The following is a 17,457-nucleotide window of genomic DNA, read 5'->3' as shown; positions in this document are numbered from 1 at the left end:
GGTCATAAGTTCCCAGTGCAATTGTAGAGCGATGATACAATAGTCTTTCCAATAAAGTTGCTCTTTGTTTGATTGAAGGATTGGTGGTCGGGTTTTGGGTTGGTTTTGGCACTTCGGTAGTAGAATCAGTAGATGGATTCTTCTTTACTTTGTTGTTCTTTTTCACAATCCAAATCTGCTTCCGCTTCACTTGTGCTTGCCACAAACTCTTTGCGACCCAAACCTGCTTTGTTCTTTGTGTTGATTTCCTCGACTTGAAATACCTAGGAGTGTCTGTTGATCGTACCGAAGGGAGTTCCTGTTTACAAATCTTTGGGATCCAAATTTGCTTGCCATGGCTTTGTGCCGTCATGAATTTCTTTGGAATCCAGATCTGTTTCACTATCCTTGATTGTCTGGAATCACTCTGTTGTCTGGTATTGAAGACTCTGTTTTCTACCTTTGTGTTCTCTGGCACAACCTCTTTTGGTCTCCATACCAACTTTGACTCCGTTTTTTCCCAAGGTTGAGCTGTTATATTATTGCTTGTCTTCCTTATCCACTGTTGAGAATTCCTCGTCGAAGAGTAATCCGGTTGTATAGAAACTTTTGGTTGCCATTGCTTCTTCTTTTTCTCTGGTTGTTGTTTACCTTTGTCTTTGGATTCGTCCTTTGGAGTTGGCTCTTCTCCTTTGGTGAACTTAACTGATTGACTTTCACCTTCGTATTTGATAAGCACTGATTTAGAACTCCAGTCAATCATTGCATTGTATTGCTTCTGCCATGGTTGTCCTAGCAATAATGGTTGTTGTGTAGCTTGGTCTTCAACCACGTAAAACATATGAGGATACACATAACGGTTAATCTGTATATGTAAAACTGTGCATCCGACAGTTTTGATTGAATTCTCAGAGTAACTCTTTAACTCTTGCTTGGCAGTTTGTAGTTTAGTGTCATTTGTCAATTGTCTATACAAGCTGAGTGAAAGTAGGTTAGCTTGAGCTCCTGAATCCAATAGTGCTATGGCTTTGATTTGGCTGGTTCCTACTTTGCATTCAATGATGGGTTCTTCTTTGTCATTATCCATTTCTGTTATACTGACTGCGTTTATTCGTATTGCTCCTTCATTGCGCTGTTTCTGACGCAGTAGTTTTCTTTTCTCCATTCTTCCCTTCGCCTCGGCTTGCGCTTCCTCCAAAATCATTTTCTTTTTCTGGACACGCAGCTTTTCTTAATGTATTTTGAGAAGCATGTCTTGGGTTAGAGGCAAAAAGATACTTTTTCACTCTGCATCCACTGATCCAATTGGGCATTTCTTCTCCGTCTAATGTAGCAAGCTTGACGGCCTCACTTGGTGATAGATCTTTAATCACCAGAGGTCCCATCCCTCGCTTTTTAAGCTTCTTAGCATGCTGTTTCAGAGTGTAAACTAGGACATAGTCCCCAACCTTAAACTCTTTAGTCCGCACATGCTTATCAAAAAATTCCTTTTGTCGCCTTTTTTGAGCGTAGATAGAAGCTACTGCTTTTAGGCGAAGCTCATCTAGCTTTTCTAGGTCATCTATTCTATCAGAAAGCTCGTGCCGTGTCCACTCTAGATCCTTAGCCACCCTTAAGGTTGAAATCAAGAATTCTATTGGAGATCCTTAGCCACCCTTAAGGTTGAAATCAAGAATTCTATTGGTAAGATAGCATTTAGCCCAAAAACCATGTTATATGGGGTCGTTCCTATTGATGTTTTATATGCTACCCTATATGCCCATAATGTTGAATGCAACTTCTGGTCCCAGTCAGTTCTCGACTTAGATACAATCTTTGTAAGGACCGTGCATATGGTTTTGTTTGTTGCTTCAGCTTGTCCGTTTGCTTGTGGATGATACGGGGCTGATTTCCTATGGATTACCATGAATTCATCTAGAAGGATCTCTATCACTTTATTTATAAAATGTGTGCCTCAATCACTCACAATTTCTATTGGCAATCCATATCGTACAAAGACATATTCATATAGAAATTGTGCCGTGGTCCTAGCATCTACTTTTTGAGTTGCCTTTGCTTCAACCCACTTTGTTAGATAGTCTGTAGCCACAACGATGTATTGTGCATGAGTCTTATATGCAGGAGGTGAAATGGGTCCGACATAATCAATCCCCCATTTTGCAAAAGCTCTTGCCCCCATCATTGGTCTAAGCGGCATATCATCTCTTTTAAGTGGTACTTTGGTCCGCTGACAGTCATCGCACCGTCTAACATATTCCTCAGCGTCCATATGTAATGTTGGCCACCATATTCCTGCGGGTAAGACGAGTTTTGCTGTCTTATCACCTGAGAAATGGCCTCCACCTACTCCTCCATGAGCTTGCTCTAGGATTATCACATACTCAGACTCTGATGCGCAAATCCTAAGCTGGTTGTCTTTACATCTCTTATAGAGTTGATCTCCTATTAAAGCGTAATCTCTAGCTTCTGTCTCTACAGATTTCTGACGAGCTTTTGACGTTCCTTCTGGGAAAGTTTTATTTGTGAGATATTCAACAATATACTGACTCCATTCTAGAGCGATCATTATTTGATATAATGTCGAATACTCTGCTGGCGGTTTTGATGAACATACAATACATACAGTGACATATTCATGTACGCTTTCTTTCATTCCTGGCCAATAGACTCCCAATTGTAACAAATTCCTATATGTGTTCCTTCTTGAACAATGAAATGCACATTCCTGAACATGTGCTTCGCGCAGATATATATTATATTCCTCAGGATTGATGCATAGTCGTAAAACATGATCATTTCCCAATTGATACAACCTTCCTGCAACCAATTGAAGATTCTTGGATTGCTGAATAGCAATATGTTTCTGGTTGTATTATCTTCTATCGAACTCTCCTCCATAGGTTAATAGGTTAACGACATTTTGAGACCACTTCGGTATCATTTCTATGTTGAACAAGTACGCGTCTGGCATGTCGTCATCTACTCCTATAGGGTCTTCTCCATTCGTCAATCGCGAAAGATGATCAGCTCTAAGATGTGTTTTTCCTTTCTTTACTACTACCGTGAAGTCGAATTCCAGCAAGATAATGAACCATCTCACTATTCTCCCGGTATTGCATGGTTTATTCACTAGGTAGAGCAAGGCTTGGTGATCCGTAAAAAACACAAACTTGTTGGCTAGAAGATAATGCCGAAATTTCTTCACAGCATATATCATTCCTAATCCCTCTCGCTCTGTTGTGGTGTAATTCTTCTCTGCACTGTTGAGCTGTCGGCTGGTGTAACAGATAGGAAAATCCATGTTTCCTTCTTCTGGCTGAGCCAGAATGCATCCTATTGCATATGCCGAAGCATCTATATGCACATGGAATATTTTCTCCCAATCTGGTGATTTCAAGACTGGAGCAGTAATGAGTGCCTCTTTCAATTTCTTGAACGATTCCTCACACTCCTCTGTCCATTCAAAGTTCACTATTAGCCTGTAAAGTGGTTGGCCTATTATAGCGTACATGTAAATGAATCGTCTATAATATCCACAATGTCCCATAAAGCTCTGTACTTGTTTCGCATTGGTTGGTCTAGGCATATCCACTATAACTTTTATCTTCTCTAAATCCGTGGATATTCCGTTTTGTGAGACAATATGTCCCAGAATTCTGCCATGTCGGACCATAAACACACATTTCTCAGGATTGAGACAAATGCGATATGTCCTACATTTCTCAAATACTTTTCTTAGGTGTTCTAGATGCTCATCTCTCAGAAGAGAATGTACACATAAGTCATCCATGTATATTTCTAGAAACAACCTTAAGTATTCTTTGAAAGCATGCGTCATCAGCCTCTGGAAGGTTGCGGGAGTATTGGTTAGACCAAAAGGCATAACCCGATAAGCATAGATTCCCCACTCAGTTGCAAAAGCTGTTTTATGTTGATCTTCCAGTGCTATGGCTAGCTGGTTATATCTTGAAAAACCATCAAGAAAGGAGTAGGCTGTTTTCCCTGATACACGCTCTAGAACATGATCAGTTATCGGCAGGGGATAATTGTCCCTTATTGTTGCAACATTCACTTTCTTTAAGTTGACACACACTCGGAGTTTTCCGTTCTTCTTGGGTACCACCACAATCGGAGATACCCAATCGGTCTGTTCAATCTCGTATATGAATTCAGCTTCCATTAGCTTATCTATCTCTTCTTTGATTCGCTTAGCAAACGTATCATTATATGTGTATGGTCTCTGTCTGCTAGGCTTTGCGTCTTGTTTCAGTGGGATTGTGTGTTGGCATATCGATGGGTCAACTCCCTTTAACACTAGGTTGGTAACCTAACAGGACATAAAAGTGTCCTTTCAGGGTTTTGAAAAAAACCTAAAAAACCATAGTAGGTCCACTCATTTTGTAAAATCCTTTCATGAGGTTATAGTTCAAGGCCTACTACACATGGAAAAAATAAGAAACTTGTAAAATTTCTCATCTTTTGGTCACACCAGGCCTCCAAAGTTGATGGACCAGTACATTTTCATCAAAACAGTCATTTCTTACGTTTTGTTGCATAAAAATAAGATTAGGGATTTTTGTAGGACTTGAGATAAATTCCCTAGTTAAGTTCAATGGGTTGGTGATCAGAACATATGATTGCTCTTCACTCACTATTTTTTGTTTTGCCAAAAGAAATAGGTACAAAAAAGTTGAATTTTTACCAATCTGCAAACCTATCATCAAAGTTTCTATAGCCACGCCCAATACAAATAATATATGCATGTTTTCTTAGTTTCTTGTTGTCCTTTAGGTTCATAAGGATCCATGGAGCATGTCAAAATAATAATACATCTCTTACCAAGGAGAATCTTGGGGACAAATGTGAAGTGCTAAATACAGCAAACATGAAAAAACTGGGTTCAACATTATGAGTTGTAGAATCCCATAGAAACTATTCAATATCTAGCCAAATTTGATCCTTATGACTAGATATGGTTACTACCTACAACATGCATATAGTTGTCACAAGAAACTAGAAATATTGAAAAAGCTATACTTGATATACTAGAATGTTTCGTTTTCTTCTATAATTGAAAAAATTAACCATCGTTGTGTACTATACAAAATAGGGTATTAGGTGCCCCAAAACTCAAGGAATATTAGCTTTATGTTACAATATGCGACATAGAAAATCAAAACTGCATTTGGATATCATGAAAGACACTAAAAAAATCATAGAAGAGCTAAAATTGGCTAAAAAACAAGATTTGACAATTTTGTAATTTGGTCATAACTTACAACTTTAACATTTATTTATCCCTAGAAGCATCAGGACATGTTGAGGACTACTAAAGATAGTTCTCTAGCATTATAGACCTCACAAACATGAATTCTAGAGTGGTATAGTTGCAAAAAGTTGAAAAAAGCCAAAAACAGGACCCGTTTTTTCACACAGTTTAGGTTGTGAAATGTTGTGCAAGGACAAGGTTAAAGATGGAATTGATATTCCAAAAAAATGTCAAGTTTTTTTCAGCTCATGAGACAACTTTCTAGATAGATAGCACCTCAAAATCCATTTTGAAACTCTTGACATAATTCAAGGAAAATGGTCACTTAACAGGACATAAAAGTGTCCCAGGACATAAAAGTGTCCCATTACCAACCTAGTGTTAAGTCCTTATAAGACCATGCAAACACATCCCTATACTCTCTGAGAAGGCTCAAAAGTCTCTCTTCCTCACCTGGAGACAAATATGTGGCTATGTACACCGGTCTAGGTGGCTCACCTGGAGCTGCTAAATCAACTTTTTTTGCATCCTCCGGTCCGTCATAAGATTCGTTCTCCCTTCTCTCTCGAATAGGTTGGGTTAATACCACCTTCCTATCCTCTATTGTGAATTTCCTATAGTGAGAGGGAACATCCATGTTTTCCTTGATTTTGGCGTTTTCGTCCTCTCCACTCTCAAATTCTGTTGTCCAAACTTCTTTCAGAGTTTTCTTGAGCTCTCTGTACTTGTTTCTACGTTCTAACTTGGACTCCGTGTGTTCTCTGTTGTGCTTGTTCTTTTCTATTTTTTCTGTTTCTGTTTTCGTTTCCATTCCTTTGAACTTGATTTCTTGAGCCTCTTTTGTCTTTTCGTAAGCTCTTTTGATCATTGCCTCTCATTCTTCCAGAAATCTTGTCCTTAACACAATCTTCCGCCTTTACTAGCATTAGGAATTGATTTTTTCCTCTTATTCTAGGCATCGGATTGGTTCTAACCCCCTTTGTTTTTTTCTTTGCTCTATAGCGTTTCAGGCGTTGTTTAGTTTGGTTCGGAAAATCATAAAATCGGACATCCGTCATAGTTTCTTTGTTTCCGCTTGAATTGTCCGTTGACTCGTTGTCTGCTTCATTTCCCCACTCTGGATGATCGGGAATGTCGTGAAACACCTCTTCTTCATCTTCCTTTTCCAGTGTATCGTTCTTTTCAGTTTCTTTTTCAAGTACAGTTCTCAACATGAAGTATGGAACCACGTCGTACCCGTCCTTGTCGCAAAATTTCGTTGTGGGACCATCCGGAATTGCACAAACATCTAGGGTTGCTAGAATGTGTGTCCATTCTAATGGTTCAAGCGTGTCCTCTCGAAAGGGTTCTCCTATATAAGTTTTGTCTTCGATAGCCCTTTCTAAAACACATTCTTCTCGTTTCAGACTTCCACATTTCGAAGCTCCACACATCCATAACTCCTTGGGTTTACCTAACCAAGCTGGAAATTCGGATCCGGCCAAAGTAGCTGAATCAAACTCCTCCACCGGTGTTCGGTTCACATCTTTGTAGCTATGGTCTTTCAGGTTCACACGTGTAGTGGTTTCCATATTTCTCAGGTATATGTGATCGTAGCCCCAATCTTGGACCATTTTCAACTGTCTCATGAATGGTCTTCCCAATATGATATCATAGTTATTCTCCTTGCCAAAATCGACAATAGCAAAAGTATGTTCGTATTCAATGCCTCAAGAAGTCACTACAACTTTCTCTAATAACCCCACAGGTTTCTCCATGTGTCCATCTGCTAATTGGGGTTTCAACCTAGTCTTCCTTATTGCTAGTTTCCCCCATTTTTTCCAGATTTCTTTTGTAGCAATGGCTACCCCAGCTCCGCTGTCTAGTATTGCCATCGTGTTCACGCCTTGGAATTCAACTGGTAAGGTTGTATTCCCCTCTTCACCTTCGCAATACTCTCCGACCTTGTTTAAGGGTACAGGCTTAGCGTTCTTTTGTGGTTTACTCAGCTCTTGTATACCCTCTTTCAGTCTCGACGTTGGGTCTTTTATCCCGAATTTCTCCTAGCATTTTCCTACAGTGGTCCACATATGCGGTCTTAGCCTCAAAAGCTCAGCTAGAGTGATAGTGCATGTCACTGGTGTTGACAAGATCTCTATCAATCCTTGTGAGTCCATGACTTTTTCTGATGAGATTCTTCGTGAGGGAAGTGCTCTAATCTCGGCTTTTGCTTCATACTCTCCTAAGTATGAAGGTAAGGTATTCAGTGAATGAGGTTTGCTCTCCATTGTTCTAACAGAGCCCCCATCTCCCTAGTAAGATTGCAGATCAAGTCCACTTGAGATCCTGCCTCAAATTCCACTATGGGAGGGTTCCTGATGTCCTTTTCCCAATTTGTCTGATTAGCTTGGCAACTTAGCTCGTTTGCAAAGTTTGCCTCTCTCACTTGTTTCCAAAATTCATTGTAATCCTCATCTCTTCCGTAAGACCTCTGTATGACTGGATGAAAACTCTCTATCTCCTGATCGGTGGTGTTCAATACTATGCGGTCATCCTTGTGTGTATTTTCAGGCTTTTGTGCACTGGGAGTCTTTTCAGCTACCCGTGAAACGATAGTCTCTTGCTGAATTGGGTTTTCCGTTCCACAATTCATTGTTTCTTTTGTTGGTTCTAATAAGGCTTGTGCAGTCTTGATCATTCTCTGGCACATTTCAAGTCTCTGCTTTTCCAATTCCGCGTTTGGGTATGTCATCCACCTCTATTCTTGTGTTTGGTTGTTCTTTAACCTAGCTTCGTAAGCTCTCATCAGTGCGTCCAATGGTTCGTGTACTTTGTCGACTAGCACAGATCCCCCTGAGCTTAAGCTCGTTGTTTCTTTGATACTCTTTTGTTTCGTTCTTTCCGGGCTCATCTCTCGTTTCCCGTTTTGACTCTCAAGTTTTTCTAATCTATCTTTTGTTCGCTTTAGTTCCTCAGCTAGAATAGCGTCTTCACGTTCTTTTCTCAACTTCATGCGTGCTTTTCTAGCTTTCCATGTGTTTCTCTGACTCCGCGGTCCTTGACTAACCACTTCAGTCGCTAACTTTCCATTCTCAGGTTCTCTAGTGGTTTTCTTTGCTTGAGCTCTAGTAACAACTTGCGTTGGTATCAGAGTTTCATTTTGAGACCCACTGCTGGTAGGAATAGTTTCTAGCATATTCAATGTCGTCTTTTGCACTTTGTTTGGATTCTTTGAACAATCCTCAATGAAGTGAGTAACCCCACACTCAGTGCAATAAGCGTTAATTCTAATGATTTCCGTATGTGGACAAACATTCATCAGATGGTCACCTCCACACTTGTAACAGGGTCCTAGTGCTAGTCTTGGTCCCATTTGATTCGTCCTTTGTGGATAGGATGGTCTTTGTCCTGTTAACCCTCCATGAGCTATGAACATCAATGTTCTTGCGTCCACATTGTATCTCTCTTCATCAGAAGCACTTATAACTGTTGGTATTCCAACATTCCCAATCATGCCCCATGGTTCTGGTTGTTTGGGTTCTTCTAGTGGGTAATACACAGTTGGAGACATGTGTGCACCAGATTCTTCATAATAGGCTTGAACAGGCACTAAGGCTTGTTCTTCCTGATTCTCTAAGGTTGGTGCATATCTAATGCCCACTGGTCTTGCTCCTGGTAAAGGTGTTTTTTGTCCCAATACCGGTTGCGGTCTTTCTATCCCCATAGGTCCTAGAACATTTCCCGTTGGGTATCGAGGTAGTGGATATACTTGAGGTGGTGCTAATTGAGCAGGAGGTGCGTACTGACGCTCCCTTACATACCCTTTGTTGTAATAGCACTCCTCTGTTGGATGGTTTGTCCATTTTTTTTCAATCGCACACCATTTCAGTGGTTTTGGCAATGGTTTTTGGTATGGTGCCATCCTTTTTAGAGCATCTTCTATCATTTGCTCTACATTTGGCATGGTTGTTGTTTGAACATTCTTTTTAGTGGTAGTCTCGCTCGCTATGGAGGAAGAGCTACTGGATGCAAAATCTGTATCCGATGACACCTCTCCATAAACCGTACAGTTATCCACTAAGTACAATGCTTCTCTCGTTACTTGCTCAAAACTTGTACAAGCTTTCAAGTGCAAGTCCTTCTTGAGAGTGTCATTTCTCAATCCCTCAATAAAGAGAATAGATAGTCTGTCATCTTGTGGTCGTTCACGTATGGGACATCTCTCAATGTATTGTTTGAAGCGAAGTGAAGCTTCCTTCACTTTTTCGTGTTCTCTCTATTTAAAAGCATATATTTGTGAGACCGTATTGTGCTTAATCCCTCGTTTTGAGAATTCCTCAACAAACTCTCTTAGCAAATGGTCAATGTCATGGAATCCCCCTATGTTCAATGGTTGAAACCATGTCAATGCCGTACCTTCTAGAGTAAGACCAAATCCCTCGTATTGTGTATGGAAATCTGTTATCTGCTCAGCTCTTAAGACTTGCTTAAAGAGTGACACATGTGCATACGGATCTCCTGAACCACCATACTTCTTTGGCATACACTTCGCGACTTGAGATGGTCTCATACGTCTATGGTCTGCTACCAATCTCATTGCTCCTGTGTCCCGGCTAAAGCTTTCTCTAGCATCATGGACTTCATGGGTTACCCTTGTCGGTTCCCCTATCCTGAATCTACTACTAGGAGGTAAATGTGATGGTTCCGCTTCGAACCTTGGACCTGGAGTGGTATATGTGTGGCTTGGAACTGCACTACCTCGATTCATATCCATTGACTCTCTGGAATGTAATGATCCCATTGGTCCAAGCTTCGAGTACGGAGGTTGACTGAAAGAGTCAGCAACCTGAGTTCTTTGTCCTCCTGTTGTCATTGGGTTTTGCACTCCATTTGTTGGTGCTGGTCTTTGTGAGCTAGAAGTAACATAATACTCATGTAGTGGTCCCCCAAAGTATGTATATCCTTCTAATTCTTTCTTGCCCATTGTTGAGTATTGCCTCCCATACTTGTCGTAAGCGGCAATTTTCACTTCCAATCCCTCTGTGTAGGTAAAGACATAAAGTCTTTTTCGGTCTGTCAACTCTCCAGTGTAGGGTTCTTCACATCTATAATAGAGATCCTGCTCCCCATTATTATATTTGTATAGCCCCACATAGATGTTATCAGTGTTGATCCTTGTAGTTTCATTCTCTCTTCTTAACCTCGCATCAAGGAAGTTCATTATTGGTGCCTTCTCCTCAAGTTCTTCATCTACTTTGGCTTTGGTGCCCATCAATCCCGACTTGTCCACAATGTTAGGGTTTAGGACTACCAACTACATGGTACCCTCGTCATCTAGATATCTATCTCCGCTATAGCTCACAGGCACTAAGTCCTTGAACTCACTAGGTCTCTCCTCTATCTTTACACAATAGTGATCCATTCCATGTTTGTAGATCTTGGCACCTTGCTCATTGTCGTACTAGTATTTTATGGACAATAGCTTCATTGTGGCGGAAGGGTTTGATGATCCTGCTGCCATATTTTCTCTGTTGTTCAGGTTCAAGTGTTCCAAGTGTTCGGTGAAAATCTCGTAAGATCTCTCCGAAGAAGTATCAAAGACACTTCCTTCAAAGATCGGCTCTAATGGTTGCACCCAACTTTGGTTTACACTTCCCTCGGTTGATATGACACTTGCTGGTTCCCCTTGTTTTGGTTGGTTATTCTGGAGGTTCCTGCCCGATCTCAAATTCATCAATTCCCCTAAAGGACTTTAACTTTTCCGTCTCGGCAATTTGTTTTCCCCAAGTTTTTGTGGTCAGAATTGATCCAAACTGATTGATACTTGATCAATTGTTTAATCTTGTCAGTTGGACAACTTCTGTTTCATCAAGTGAGAATTTTGTTGCAGTTATGCTGAAAAAGACATTATACGCGTATGATGTCTTTTTTCACAGATTTGGACTATTTTGGTTATGCTCACTCTCAGTAGCCCCCTTATGCTCTGTCCACTCACAAAATTCAGTTTGAACTCTGTTTGAGCAAGTTATGGCTAATTTAGGCTTTTCTTGGCAATTTTCCGCTTTTGACTTGTTTTGGGTCAATTGTGATCCAAATGGGATGAAACTTGAAATATAACCTCTAGACAGCTATTACAATGGATCGGTGTTGGCAAAGTATCAAAACATGTCCAAAATTAGGTCAAAGACATCATACGCGTATGATGTCTTTTTCATCAATTTGGGTCAAAACTTGATATTTATGCTTCCTACAGTGCTTGTAACAATCTTGTCAGGTCAGATATAAAAAATAAGCAGTGGATGTGCCAAAAGACATTATACGCGTATGATGTCTTTTGTCCCAGATTTTGACTATTCTTGGTTTTAAGCCTTCTCCAATGTTTACAATTGAGTTACAAGTGTTTTTGTCAAGTTTGAATGTAAAAACAAGACTTGAATCCAAACTTTCCTATTCTTTGCGTTTCTTGGGCTCCGACTTGTCTTTTTGGGTTTCTTTGAGTGTTAATGCTCTTGTTTTAAGTTGAAATTAGGGTATAACCCCCCTTTTGAACACTCTGGTAAAGTCAAAATTTCTGTTTTGGTCTCTGTTTGGTCATTTAGACATCATACGCGTATGATGTCTAAAGTTACAGATTTCCAGTTTTTTGGCACAGAATCCTTCCTAAAGCTTTCTCAAGTGCTCAGCAACTCCCAGATACACAAAAAATTTCTTTGACTTTTGTTTATTGCAAGTTTCACTACTAATTCGACGGTTTGGTTATCTAACATGCAATCAACCATATCAAGAAAATACTCCAATGATTACTAGCTCTAATCAGGATCAAATGAAGTCCTACCTAAGCTATTCCTAATCATAAAATGGGTTTGGTAATTGTGATTTTAAAGAGATCCACTGCCACTCACGGACTATCAAATTCTTCTTCTATCAACAACTACTCAACACCAACAAAACAACAAACAAATCTAAGCTAAACTAAAAATACTGTCAACACGGAAGACCCACGAATACCCCACTTCCTAGTATCTCTCGAGATCTTCGGAGTCCACCACTCCTAGATCTTTTCTAACTAACGTATACAAAGTAGTTTATACGACTCACCTCGTAGGATTAGTCTAAGGTCACCTACTTAGGGCTCTCGTCCCCGGCAGCGGCGCCAAATGTTAAGGCGGTTACACTGCTAGTGGAAGCTAAATAGCGAGAACTCAACCAACAACAGAATTTGTCAGACGAGGACGGAGCTTGACCCGCAGGCGCATGGAAACAACTAGGTGGGTGTCAAATCACCTACTCGACCTTCTAATGAAAATCACTACTAAGGAAATCAAATCTAAGTTCTAAAATACGCAAGTGACTGAAATCCGTACTACGAACGAATGCTATACGAAACAGGATCTAGAATCATTGAATCGATTTCAAACTCAAGGGGAAGTCTATACACTAGGTAAGAACAACACCCTAAAGACTTGAACTGCAAAATCAACCTATAACCACTCCGTGCAGTAAACGCGTATGAAGATAGGCCGAAAAATACAGGTGATCGAAACTTGACCCCGATGGTACTAATGTGTAGCTCTACTCGTTGTGGTTCTATAGATATGCTGCATGCTCTATTTCAACACAAGAGTTGGAAGAAAAACTCACACCGAAGCTCGTAGGAACTTACCACACATAGAAGCCGATAGCGCGCACTCTTGGTATCAGTGCGTAGCTCTCGCCGTTGCTAACACAATGGCGGTGTCGCTTCTCCAATGGCGGCTCCATAGCTCGCGTAGCAAGTAGATAAGACTCTCTCTCTCTCTCTCTCTCTCTCTCTCTCTCTCTCAGACACAGTCACGGCGCTCAAAAACTCACCTTTGATTAATAAAACTGAATCTCCCTTTAGGTTACAAAACTTTGGCTTATATACCTCAGCCTTGGAGGTGAGAACATCTCTAACTAATTACATCGGCAAGTGAAATTACTTCGGAATTACAAGCTGGAAACTCAATTGAGTCCCGTTACTTAACGAATGGCTCAATTCAAAATCAATGTCGGAAAGACATTTATTACAATCAATGGTTACAAAATGATGAGTGTGAGAAAAAATGTGGGTGTGATCCTCTGATGGCTCAACACTCAGCTTTCCTACACTGTCTGATAAAGTTGGCCACCTCAGGCAAGGTTTTTCTGATATCCTCCAGCTCTATAGTCAGCTTCTAAATTCTATCACAAATTTTTACATGAATTTCTTCTCTGTCTTGGTCAGATTGATTGTCAGAGCTTGAAGTACTGGTATCTTCACAATGCCATTCCTCTTTTGCATTGCTTCCACTCTTTCCATCCACTCCTAGTTCATCAGCTAGTCCATGTACCACAGCCAGCATGGTCTCAGTTATGGCCGGTACTAACTGATCTTTATCAGTCAATTGGGTTGGTATCCTCTGAATGACTCTAGCTTTGAAACTTTCTGGCTGCTCTGGCAACTTCTTGGCTAAATCCTCTGTGATTTTAGCCGCTAGTTCCCTCTGCTCTTGCCACTCATCTACCACCTTTTCTTTACCTTTGGCCTTCCAAATTTCTTTTTGTTGAGCCCACTTGCTCCTGTTAGGATTGACTGTTGCTTCTGAAGTGTCTGGGACTTCTTCAATGACTACACCCTTGCTTCTAGTAACTACCCTGACTGGGACTGGCTCTGGTGCCTTAGCCTCAGTATTAGTAGTTGCACGTGCATCTGGGCATTGGGTTGCAAAATGGCCATACTTCCCACAAGTGTAGAAATTCATGCTCCTATTATGGAAGTTGCCTTGTCCTCTGTCTCTGCCCATACCTGGTTGGAATCGGCCACGTCCTTGACCAGTACCACTGGTACCTGGTCTCTCCTCTTGAGCTACTTTGACTGGTTCTATCTTCACTGGTTCAGTGTAGGGAACCACTGACAGATCTTTGCCTTTCTTAAAGTGGTGGATTCTGATGCCACAATTGTTCCATAGATGACCAAAAGCCTTACAGTAGGTACATTGTGGACATTCAATGGAGATATGGTCCTTGGATTTGCATTTCGAACACCAAGTCTTCATCTTCCGAACTGGCTATCTTGTGTGGCTAATTTCGGCAATCTGTCTAGCCATTTCTTCAATTTTCTTGGTCCAAGATCCCTTCTTTGATTTCTCCTTAGCTCGTTCATTAGAGCTCCTCTCGGAGCTACTGGACATCTCACTGGAATCAGAACTTTCAGTAGTAGAGCTACTGCTACTGGTCCTTCGCTTCTTGTGGCTCTTTTTCTTATTGGCCTGCTGTTCCAACTTTAATGCCCTTTGGAGCAGATCATTGAATTTCTTGGTAGGGGGCTGGTACCTCTTGTTCCCTAAGATTTTTGGTTTTGAACCCATTCAAGATTCATGCCCTCAACCTCTTCTCTGATGGCGGTTCTTGTAACTGCCTGGTTAGCTCCTTGATCTTTTCCACATAACTGTGGACTGATAAATTTCTCTGTTTGATCTTATCTAGTTCAAAGAGAATATCTTCGTCCCCTCTATTGTCGGAATATTCCAACCTGAAGGCTTTAAGCAATTTGTTGTATGATCTGAGCTGGCAGGCAAGGTAATGGTAATACCATTTCCTCGCTGCCTCCTTCAAGGTTTGTGGAAAATATTCCCCCCAATCATCTTCATAAATATTTTTCAGTTTAGCATACTGCTCGAAAGCCTGTATGTGAACGTCTGGATCATCCTTCTTCCCTCCCTTGAATATTGGAAAATAAATCTTCAGGGAAGCTGTGTAATCATTCCGATTACTACTGATCCTACCACTTCTCTCCTTCGATTCAGAATGACGCTTGGGAGCCTTCTTGCAATTGTCAGTGTCAGCATCCCAATCAATCTCTGTCTCTGTCTCAGTGTCAGTGTCTTCTTTGGTTTGTTTGCTAGAAGTACGGTGACTACCTTTACTTCCCTTGGTATCATCATCTCTCTACCAGGACCAAGAAATCTTGGAACTCTTGGCTTTCCGTGCTTCCTGTTCTGCCCGTCGGCGTCGAGAATGACTGGAGTGCTGTGAGTCCAGGGCCTCATCATCCTGACTATGCTCCTCTTGAGCCTCAGTGTCAGTCATCTTCTCTTGCTTGGGGTCAGACTCTCTTCCTGACTCCTTAGGAATGGGGTCAACACGAATGGTGGATTTCCGGCCACGACTGGATTTTGGTGCCATTGCTGAAAAGTTCCAACTGGGATAAGAGTCATTCAGTCAACGATCTTCAGCTCAAGCCACCGTGATGGCCAAAATGGAATTGGATCTGATCTCTTAAGACAGCTAATTCCAGTGTTAGAAGATTTCAGCTACTAGTGTAGGAAGATTTCAGACAGTTGACTGGACATGAATCAGAAACTAGACTGGAATTTGGATACTAAAATAAGAATGAGACTCATGTACTGGAAATAAGGTTCAGATTTAGATTCAAAAGACTGGACGAGAAGTAAGTGTAGCTGGAATATATGCCATGATTGGAATTACAGATCAAGATTACAACGAATATGATTTACAAAGAGAGGGTACAGCCGACAATACTGCCAATGATTCTCAAGTACAAGTATAGCCAAGGCGCTAACCCAAATGATAACAACTGCCAACCCAATTACAATGTAATGGGCCCTATTTATACACTTTGGGTTTACTGTAGTAATTACCAGAGGAATCCCCATACCCGAGCAAGTACTTCCGAGCAAACAAAAAACCGAGCAAGATAGGTTAGGTAAGTGAACTTGCTGTATCTTACTTTGTTTATAACAAAAGATCCGTAATGTTAATTTGTTCGCAAATGTAGATGGAAAATTTAAGAGAGGCACTTCAACTTAGCCACCAAAAAACTGACAAAAGAAATTGAATGAAGAACATAACCCCAATCTTCAATAAGATTCTATAGCAAACCCGTTGCATCTTACATTGTTTAAAACAAAATAGTGTTCATTTTTTTTCAAACACATATGAAATTTACAAGAAACTATTAATAGAATGCACTCTCAAAACTTGTGCTGATCTCTCACAAACTAGGGCTTATCATAAGTAGACAAAATACCGATAGGGCTTATCATAGCCCTGATCTCTCACAAACTAGGGCTTATCATAAGTAGACAAAACACCGCTGCATTTCAAACTACATACCACACAAAGCCTTTACATCTAGAGGCACTTTAACTATTGTTGCACATTTGGCCACAATCCTCCCAAAGCTTGAAACAGCTCCACCTTTGTTAGGGCTGCTTGGTGCATGAACTCATGGGCATGAGAGTCCAAACCCAAAATTTGGAGAAACACATAGTAAATATGCTTGCATGGCACATATGTCAACCTCTTGGACTCTCTCTTTTGGAAGTCCTCACATGTACATCTTGGAAAATCAGACAATGTCACAGAGTATAAAACTTCCTTTGCCCTTGACCCCTCTGTGCTAATGTAGAAAACATGTGTTTCATTGCACACAACAATAACCTCTTTAACTAATGTTGCTGCCATGCATTTTCCAATATCAATTCTGGTCTGAAATTCTTTTGTCATCTTTAAGCGCCATTTAATAACCTTGCCATCCCTGTATTTGGGCCGAAAGGCACTTGTAACTCTATTTGCTACTCGAATTCCCCCATTCACAGTTGCACATTCTACCCCATGTTGTTGTTGAAGTACAAATGCATTTGCTTGGAGCTGTTCTGCCTCATGTGGTAGTAGATTTGTACCCTCTGCGACCCTCCAAACCCCTGGTGCAGGTCCGGGTGGCCCCACCACCATGTCATGAATCTTCCATGTGTGCATGTTACTAGCATTGCAAAACCATACATAACCCTCAACAATCCCCCCAGGCTTTGATCCTGACGAGGGATATTTTCTTCGACCCCAAAAGCACGGTGCAGCTACCCCAGAATTAATATTAGGTGAGCCTTGATTAATGAATCGTCCACATCTATCTGTTTGATATTGCAAAATTCCAAAACATGTCATTTTACGTCCAGGTTCAGTTCTCCTAATTGCCCATACCGTTTTTGCAACAGTCACCTCAGGCGAATACTTTGTTTCCCCATGTGCAGGTGCATACTTTTTTCTACCAATGGGTTGAGTGACGGTGACATACTCGGGCCTGTGGCTATGATCCTCTAGCACAACACCAGCATCCACAAAGATTGGTCTCTTTTTCTTTACACTCTTATCCATTATATTTGACCTATTCATCTCTGGACTTTGCAAACCCATTTCGTCCATTGAGC

Source organism: Adiantum capillus-veneris, chromosome 13, assembly GCF_014529385.1.
Source record: "Adiantum capillus-veneris isolate H3 chromosome 13, ASM1452938v2, whole genome shotgun sequence".
NCBI lineage: Eukaryota > Viridiplantae > Streptophyta > Polypodiopsida > Polypodiales > Pteridaceae > Adiantum > Adiantum capillus-veneris.
Note: the sequence above shows the minus strand (reverse complement) of the source record.